The following is a 7,960-nucleotide window of genomic DNA, read 5'->3' on the forward strand; positions in this document are numbered from 1 at the left end:
GGATGGTGGGTAAATACGAGAAAGTGTTTTTGCACACTTTGATACCTGGAATTTTTTTTATTAACCTTACATACCTTGACAACTTTATTATCTAAGATTCCAATTGACAGATGCATAAAATCATACTAGGGGAGAGGTCTGACAGAAAATTAGTCAAAAAGTCTCCATTAACCCTCATTTTCTCGAGGTTATACTTTGCAGTTATTAAAGCGTTAACCCATTTGGTAAGAGACAGTCTTTACTTTACTCTTGCTTGTATCACATGTTTCTAGCTTTAAGTTGTAAAGGCCAGATATGTCCTTCAAAGAGTTGTGCTGTAAATCCTGCTCTCTAATTTGCATGGCTTAATAATGATAATCTCGCTCACTACAGTATTCCCTTCATGAGATGTGTCTCTCAGCTGACTAATGGCATATGGCAGTAATAAGAGTAAACTATATCAAGGTACTGGAAGGATCAACAATTACTCATCCGACTTCATTCATCGCGGAAGGTTTACCCAGGCTGAAAAACAGCGAGCATAAAATGTGTCATCGTACTGAAGGGATTAACGATAGTCTGGCCGCCTATATCAAAGTTATATATGAATTGGGTAATGGTGGGCTAGAGGTGCGGCTCCCTAGTTTATTCCTATCCGTACTGCCTAGAAGGACCCACACATAATGCAACATCGCAACATCAAAAGGCATTTACAGTTTAAGGAGAATTATTGATTGTCAGTGCTCTCTCTCTCTCTCTTGCCTTCCATCCACTCCTACCCATTTTTATTTCCTTTCTACAAAATTTTCCCTTAAATATTTCAGTCCCTAAATATTTCATTAACTCACCGCACCCCTACTCTATACCTCCATTCTCTCTTCTTTCTCCTTCCCTCCCCTCCCTTTCTCCCACTCCCTGTCCTGTTCTTCTCGTCTAGTTCTATCTTTATGCCCCCCTTCTTCCTCATGTTCCTTACTTCTCCTCCCTTCTTTTATCGCTAGACTCAATTTCCTGTCTCCCTCATCTCTCTCCTTCTTCCTTCCTTTCCTCTTGCTCCTTCCTCTTTCCGTCTCCCCACCTCCTTAATCCTACATCCATTTCCCTGATTCAACCATAGCTTACGTGTCCCTTTCCCTCCCTCTCCCCCCTTCCTTCTCTCCTCCATCTCTCCACCCCTCTATCCCTAAATCTCCCTCCCTATAATTTTCCCCTTTATCCTGTTCCCACATCTCTTTCGCGATCTCCCTCCTCTGTCCCTTCCTTTCCCTTCCCTTCCCTTTCCTCTTCTTCCCTTCCTTTTCCTTTCCTTTCCTTTCCTTTCCTTTCTTTTCCTTTTCCCTCTTCACCTCTTTATCCTCTTATCCTTCTAACTCTTTCCCAATCTCCTTCAACCTTCACATCTCTCGTGTTCCCTTCCTTCTCTCTTTTTCTCCCCTGTTGCCCTTCCCTTTCTTCATCTCCCCATCCTACTCTTCCTTTATCTTTCCTTCCTCTTCGCCCCTTTCCTACCCTTACGTCATTTTCTCTGATACACTTACTCCTCAGTTGCCTCCACTTTTCTTCTTTTCTCTCTTACCTACATCCCAATTCTTCTACATCCATATTTATTTCCCTATCCGTGCTGTCAATTCTTGTCCCATCCGCTACTATCCCTACGGCTTCTCGTATCGTTCACTTTCTCCCCCTCCTCGCATTCTTCTTCTCTCCTCTATCCTCCTTTTCACCTTTTGTTCACATGTCCCTTTCCATCTTTCCCCTTTCTCTTCTACCAATTTTCACTTCTCCTCCTCCCTCTTTCCTTTCCCCTATCCCCGTTCCCGTTTCCTGTTTTCCCTTTCTTCTGCCCTTCTTTCTCTTCTCCTTCCAAAAACCTTGCCATCCAAGCTTCCCAGCCACCAGTCCTCCCCTCCTTTATTTCCACCTTCCTGTTCCCCTCCCATCCCTTTTCCCACCCATCTCCCCTAATTCGCCTTCCTCTTCCCATTTCACTTTCTTTCCATAGTCCTTTCCTTTCCATTTCATTTCCTCTACTCTTTTCACCCTTCCTGTTAACCCTTCCGTTCATTCAGCCCCCTACCCTATTTTCCCATACCCCAACCCCCACCCTCTTCCCCTCCCCTAAGCCCCATCCTTCTTTTAATTCTCAGTCTCTCTTCCCCTCCCAGTCCTCCATTTTTTCTCCCTTCTATTCCTTCTACTTCAGGTCCCCTACTCCCTTTTCCCTCCCCCAACCCCCTACCCATTTTCTCTTCCTTCAGTATCCCTGTACCCCCTTTTTTACCTCTCCCAAATAACCTCCCTCTTTTCCCTTCCTCCAGCAACCCTTTTGCCTTTCCCTTTCCTCATGAAAATCCCCCTCAGACTTTCCCCTTCCTTATTTTCCCTCCCCAATACCCTTTTCCCCTTTCCCACTTCTCCCTCCCCCTCCCCCTTTCCCCCTGCCCTCCTAACGGGGGGGGGGGCAAAAAACCATAAAGGTCTAGTCACAATAATTTCACGGGTTGTTACACTGCAGAGCTACGGCCGGACAGCTGCCCCCACCACGCCTCTCTCTCTCTCTCTCTCTCCTTGCTTTTTCTGCCCCGTGAATATCTCTCCCACGTGTAACTCTCTTCCAATTGCTCTCCTGGACACGTCAACTTGTCTTTCCCTCATTTTCTCATATTCCTCACTTACTGTAATTCTTCTCCTTCTCCTTCTTATTTTTCTTCTTTTCTTCTTTATTTCTGCTTCTTCTCCTTCTTCTTTTTGTATGTTTATCTGTCTCACCACAGAATAAAAAAACTGAAGAAATATAACTTGCTTTGTCACACCCTAATCATGGAAGCCCGAATTTCACTAAAGCCAGTGCCATTCAAGAAGACCCTCCCTTATACCATACCAACAACACCATTCATACCGTCACACCGGTTCAAAATGAGACTCCCTGCCATGTGTGGATATAGACGGTGCGGTATGAGCGACCAAACAGTGACATGGGAAGGTGTGTGGGGTCATCTCGTGTACGTGAGAGGGACTACAGGGTCTCTGGGAACGGGGTATCTAGTCCATAACCAGAGTGTAACGAACAGAAAATATCACTCGTGCAGTTAGAGCTTACATCTGTATCTAAAATTAAATGTTTGATGTTTGAGTACATTAGCCATGATTTCTAAACTTTAGTAATATTCTATGGTTGAAAGTTTGTTAATAATGAATTTAATGAGTTTATTTTAAATCATAAGAGACATATACATACTCGTACATAATTAACATCGGTATGTAATTTTTATGTGATTTATCAGGAAAGCTGTGTAATCCTAATCCTAATCCTAATAATGATAATAATAATGGTAATCCATCCATCCATCCATCATCTAATCCTACGTTGCCCCATGAGGAGCGTAGGATCCCGGGGCTAGGAAAGTTGGTCCTGGCATTTAAGATGAAAGTGACCAGCCTCACTCATCCCTGAGTGGCATTAAGGGAGCAATAAACCCCAACCACCCCTTGGATATAAACCTTCACCGGCTCAATCCGACTGGAGCACCTTTATTACCCACTAAACCACCAGGAGCCAAAATCTGGTTATATGGTTACCACCCAGCGTAGTATATGGTTTCCTGGTGTACAGGAAACCATTTGGCTTGTCACTCAGTGTAGAGTCACCCACAGGCAGAAGGAAGAGGAAAGAATGAAGGAAAGAAAGACACAAGAGAGAGTGTAAAGTCACCCGCAGGCAGAAGAAAGAGGAAAGAATGAAGGAAAAAAAAAATAATAATAAAAATTACTATTATCATTGTTATTAATATCATTATCATTATTATTATCATTACTATTATTATTATCGCTATCGTTATCATTAATGTTGCTGCTTTTGTTGCTGTTGTCAACATCATCATCTTGATCATCATCATCATCGTCACCATCAACCTGGCAGTGTTTCTTTTTCACTTCATTTCTCTCTTGTGGGGATCTTATCCTCGTGGTCCCCCTTCAGTTTTCGCTCAAGCCCCTCACAAATAATGATGAAAATGTTTTGGTGCTCTCTATTTATTTTAACTCTTACAACTGTCAATTAGAATGCATGTTTTGTTACATATTAGTGAGATGGATGATACTGTTTGCTTTCAGTCAGTCGACTGATTCGAGGTTGAGTGATTGAGAATGCACATCTGAAATCTGGGTCCACATTCAACCGGTTTCGGCTTTTACTTTTTACATGCTGAGAGGTGAAGAAACCAGATTCACATAAATATATTGTGGAATATGGCAAGAGGATTCCAAGTGCCAATTCATAGACACACTCTGATTTACTACCTACACTGGCCCGCCAAGGTCTCCCTAATATCTTGCCATGGCCCCCTTTGGGGCCATGATTCCAGGTTTGAGAACATGTGACCCAGGGAATCTGGAAAATCACGTTAACAATGATACAGTAGACAGGAATTAAATTCTCGCAAAAAAAAAAAAAAAAAAAAAAAAAAAAAAAAGAAAGAAAGAAAGAAAGAGGTACTACTGAGGCACTTATATAAATATTTCAAATTTAAGCCTCCTCCTGTATGTAAAAAGTTGCTCGAGATTATTATATGTGGAAGCAAGATAGTAAACACACGAGTAAACAGAGTGATAAGTGAGTACCCCAGCTGACATTTGGAGGCAGCGTGGGTAGTGAAGAGGAAAGTGGGGGGACGTTGTGTGTGTGTGTGTGTGTGTGTGTGTGTGTGTGTGTGTGTGTGTGTGTGTGTGTGTGTGTGTGTGTGTGTGTGTGTGTGTGTGTGTGTGTGTGTGTGTGTGTGTGCGCGCGCGCGCGCGCGCTGTTGTGTTGCGAAGAGCATAGCAAGGTAGTAACTGTAATAAATTTTTGGAAATTTAAATTTATTAACAGTCTGCAAACCTGCCATGGAATCTGAAATATATCCCTAAAATGATACGATGGTAGATACTATGCAGATCAATATTCAGTGACTCGGTATGGATCTAGACACACACCACGTCTCTTCCATGATATTATTAATGACTGATTTACTATACTCTTCTGTATTAAACCTCTCATCCACACAACCACACCCTGAAGGGAAGTGTAGGTGTGTATGGTAAGAGGGAAGAAATAGCGCTTCACCATAGAGGAATCATTTGAATGTAAGAACTTTTCGAAATCGGTTCACTGTATTAGAGGATTTCACAGGATCTCCTAGAAATTGGTTCGCCATATCAGAGGATCTAGTGAATACGGGAGCTTTTTAAAATCATGCGGTATATGTTAGGAGCAGTTACCGCGAGTACGGCAAGTTTTTCTCATTTCCACCGTCTCTCTCTTCCGTTGTTGGTCATGGAGTGGGCAGGATTCCGAAACAGGAAATGGGAAAACACAAAATTAAGAAAACTATTATCAAATTGCTCGGAAATGGTGGGTCACACCTTCATTTACTCATCAATCATACCACTGACATTTCTTAAGTCTGTCTGAGAAAAGCGGGACACTCAGTTGGTGACAGAGTCCATATTTTGGTGCACTGAAAGTTACACAAATGAATCCACTTATGATTGGAACAAGTCTCGTATTTAAATACAGTTAATATCACGAGAAATTATTCTGCTGAGAGTGAGTCATAGGAGCCTAAGAAAGCTAACAGACAGTAAATCTAAATTTTGATGCATTCTAGATGAAGCAGTAGTAATACAAACTATGAATATATCAAAGAAAAATAAAGCTTAGTTTAATGACTGTCAATTAAACAAGTAATTAAGGCACAAATTTAAATTATACCTAACCTTACTCTTCCCCCCACAATACGCTCCACTACAGTTAGTGTCATAACAAAGACCCAGCCTGTGGCGCTGGGCCAACAGGTACAGCCTAGAGCAAAAGTTGGCCGGCAGTCATCTGCCAGCTTTATGTCCTGCCCTCAATATTTCTTAGATCACCCCAAGCCACAGGAAGTATCCTTCGTTCACGTAATTTTTTGTTGTGTGCTTCATGATATTGTCACAAAAAAATAGTTCAGGTAACACCCTCCATCGCCAGAGAAGGTAAAAAATTGTCAGCGAACTTTTGTTCATGGGTGAACTAGGGAGAAACAGACAGTCACGGGAAACGAAAATATGGCACAGCAGTAAACACCCACAGCATTCCCTTAACCATGCAGAAAATACCGTCATCTGTTTTCCTTGGGCGATGTTATCAGTAATGAATTCATGAGTTCAGCATCGCGAATGAACATATGACCCATTAAATTTTCATGCTGTCTACTGCTCTGACGAATGGTCAGGAATTTAAAAGATGTGGAATTACATAATGTCCTGCTGCATCAGTGCCTGTGACTGCACTGTGATGAAAATAATTGTTTAACTGCAAGGGGGCCTTTAAATGTGTGTTTTTATTGTCTGTGTTTTTAATCATTTCACCCAGATTAATATATATCTTTTGACTCCCTGAAGTGTTATATTTAAAAAAAAAATCGGAAAACTTATCATCAGCCTGACGTATATTTCTTGTCATCTAAGGGTGGGATAAGAAATCAGAATAAATAACATGGAATATTCGCGCAGCAGCCTTGAGAAAAACAGTAACGATAAGGAAGACCAGTCCCGAAATGTGGGCAAGCTTTTGCAAGTGTAGCAAAACTTTTATGACTCGAAATAAAACGCCAGCAAATTAAATAATGTCATAAGATAGATCTTATCAATCTGAAATACGACAGTCAAGCAAAATTTTACTATCAAGCAGAAACGTATAAGGGATATTCAGTTATTATATATATATATACATATATATATATATATATATATATATATATATATATATATATATATATGTGGTAGGTGGGGGCGCTCACCATCCACTCACTCAATGTAGTGCTGCTCTCGGATGTCTGCCGTGTCCTCTCCTCCATTCTTCTTTCCTTCCATCTTCTTTCTTTCCTTCATTCTTTCCTCGTCCTTCTGCCTACGGGTGACTTTACACTCCATCTCCTGTCTTTCATTCCTTCATTCTTTCCTATTCCTTCTGCCTGTGGGTGACTCTATACTGAGTGACAAGCCAAATGGTTTCGTGTACACCAGGAAACCATTTACTACGCTGGGTGGTAACCATATAACCAAATTTTGGCGCCTGGTGGTTTAGTGGGTAATTATTGTGCTCAAATTGGATTGAGCCGGTGAAGGTTTATATCCAAGGGATGGTTGGGGTGTACTGCCTACGTAATGCCACTCAGGGATAAGTGAGGTTGGTCACTCTCATCTTAAATGTCAGGACCAACTGCCTAGCCCCGGGCTCCTACGCTCCTCACGACGGGGCAACGTAGGATTGGATGATGGATGGATATATATACTGTATATATATATATATATATATATATATATATATATATATATATATATATATGGGGGGGCCGACTAAAATCAAGAAACGAAAAGAAAACTTCATTACCAATAAAGAAAATTGTAAGATATTATCCAACACACTTTAAAATATATATTTTAACACTGTTCCAGCATTTTGTCATCGCGATCACTCATTTTGATGCCTGGAAGTTTCTTCAAGTGAGTGAAATCAATAACTGTTAACCAGAATAATATCTAAATTTCTAAAAGTGTAATTCGGGATGCTCACCATCCACTCACACGATGTAGTGCTGCTCTCGAGCGACTGCCCTTTCCTCTCTCTCTTCCTAACTTCCTCCACTGTCTTTCTTTCCTTCTTTCTTTCCTTTTCCTTCTGTCTACGAGTGACTTTACACTGAGTGACAAGCCAAATGGTTTCCTGTACACCAGGAAACCATTTACCACGGTGGGTGGTAGCATGTAACCAAACTATGAAGCCCGGTGGTTTAGTGGGTGATTAAGGCGCTCCAACCAGATTGAGCCTATGTAGGTTTATATCCAAGGGATGGTTGGGGTTTACTACTCACGTAATGCCACTGTGGGATGAGTTTGACTGGTCACTCTCATCTTAAATGTCAGGACCATCTTGCCTAGCCCCGAGCTCCTACGCTCCTTA

Source organism: Coenobita brevimanus, chromosome 51, assembly GCF_032717465.1.
Source record: "Coenobita brevimanus isolate Jiangsu-jjx chromosome 51, ASM3271746v2, whole genome shotgun sequence".
Classification (NCBI taxonomy): Eukaryota; Metazoa; Arthropoda; class Malacostraca; order Decapoda; family Coenobitidae; genus Coenobita; species Coenobita brevimanus.